The sequence below is a fragment of the Octodon degus genome, unplaced genomic scaffold (genome assembly GCF_000260255.1).
Source record: "Octodon degus isolate 3935 unplaced genomic scaffold, OctDeg1.0 scaffold00064, whole genome shotgun sequence".
Classification (NCBI taxonomy): Eukaryota; Metazoa; Chordata; class Mammalia; order Rodentia; family Octodontidae; genus Octodon; species Octodon degus.
Genome location: NW_004524640.1, coordinates 12,699,099 through 12,701,095, shown reverse-complemented (window position 1 = coordinate 12,701,095; position 1,997 = coordinate 12,699,099). Strand labels below are relative to the sequence as shown.

At 43.0% G+C, this 1,997-nt stretch overlaps 1 protein-coding gene across 3 annotated transcripts in view; it reads right to left on the bottom strand.

Moving 5' to 3' along the window:
• LOC101571362 (histone acetyltransferase p300) overlaps positions 1 to 1,997 on the bottom strand; it is a 70,776-nt gene that overhangs the window by 37,084 nt on the left and 31,695 nt on the right. The gene's annotated exons all lie outside the window — the stretch shown is intronic.

Sequence of the window (1,997 nt, the reverse complement as noted above, 5' to 3'; positions counted from 1 at the left end):
ACACAATAAATAAATGTAATAAATTAAAAAATAAATAAATAAATAAATAAATAAAGAAAATATGTTCAAGATTAAGCTTGAGGGCTAGAGAGAGAGTTCTGAATGGTAAGTGTCTGCCTGGCAAGTTCAAGGACCTGGGCTTGATCCCTGGTACATGCCGTGCCAGTCCTAGAATCCCAAGAGCACCATGCTGGCCGCAGAAAACCAGGTATGGTGGCATACACCAGAGATCCTAGTGCTGAGGAAGCTGAAACACGAGGATCACTAGGAGTCCAAGCTGTGTAGCAAGACACTGTACCAAATAAGGAAAGATTTTTAAAATATTAAAAAAAGGGGAGGGGGGGCTGGTGAGATGGCTCAGTGGTCTAAAACAAGCTTGGCAAAGCACAGGGACCGCGGTTCGATCCCCCAGCACCATATGCCAGCCAGCCCCACCCCCAGGTGGGCTGAGCAGGCCACACACACAAATAAATAAAGGCCGGGGAGATGGCTCAGTGGAATAAGTGCTTTCCTAGCAAGCACAAGGGTCTGAGTTCAATCCCCAGTTCCGCAAAAAAAAAAAAAAAAGATTAAGCTCAGAGGCTGGGGATATAGTTCAGCAAGCATAAGGTCCGGAGTTTGATCCCCGGTACCACAAAAAAATTTTAAAAAATTAAAAAAAAAAAAAAATTAAGCTCGAGATTTGAGGTACAGGGCTAGGGAGATGGGGAAATAGCTTGGCAGTCTAAGCGCTTGCCTGACAAGCCCAAGGACCCATGTATGACTCCCTGTTGTTTGGCCCTGGAACCCTAGGCATGCCATGCAACTGGGCGTGATGGTGCATGCCTATAATCCCAGGGCTAAGGAGTCGGGAAGAAAGATCACGAGTCCTAGCTGCATAGCAAGACCCTGTACTGAATAAATAAATATTAAAAATTAATGAAAGAGATCTGAAGTACAGTAAGTTTACTGCTACTTCCTATTAATACTTAAGATAAAAGTTGTTCTAGAACTCTTCTATTTATATCTTCATGTAACTGAACCTACTAAACAAGATTCACTATTTAGACTGGGCATGGTGTCACGCGCCTGTAATCCCAGCTCTTGGGAGGTTGTAAACAGGCAGATCACTATGAGTCTGATCTAGTAGTGAGACCCTGAACACCCTGTAGACCCTTCCCTAAAAATACACACACAAAAAAGAGAAAGAAAAAAAGATTTGCCACTCATCTACATTCAAAAGCACATGATGCACTTTCATATAATTTACAAGGTATGGCTAATTTAATTCTACTTCATGTGCCATCTAATTCCTAAATAGAGAGCTGACCCTTAGGTTCAATGTGTAGTCTAGCATTTAAGATAGAAAACTGGTGCTTTGGGGGATCGATTTTTTTCTTAAGTTAGGGTAACTTATGACAGGATTGGTGAGGGTGAGATAGGGTCTTGCAATGTAGATCAGCCTGGCTTTGAATTCACCATGTACTCAGGCTGGTTTCAAACTCAGCAATCTTTTTGCTTCAGCCTCCCAAGTGCTGATATTACAAGGGGTGCCCAAGTTGCCCAGCTAAGACAGGGTTTTGCTAGGTAATTCATACAAGCCTTAAATTTGCTATGTAGCACAGACTCATGATCCAAATGGTTCATCCTGGGGCCGGGGAGATGGCTCAGGGGAATAAGCGCTTCCCTGGCAAGCACAAGGGCCTGAGTTCAATCCCCCGTTCTGAGAGAAAAAAAAAAAAAAAAAAAAAAGTGTTTACCCATTTCTCATGAAATTATCTAGCAAGACTGCCCAGAAATGCCCACCAGTTCTGAACCATAATCATGTACCCAAATGGTTCATCCTCCCAAGTGCTGGGATCATAGAAATGCCCATCATATCTAGCCTTCTAACTCTTACATACTTTTTTGGGGGAGTGGGGGTGGGAGGGGAGATTGAATTCAGGCCCTGCCTGGCAAACGCTTATTCTACTGAGCTATCTCCCTGGCCCCTCTTACATACTTTATTTTTTTTTTAT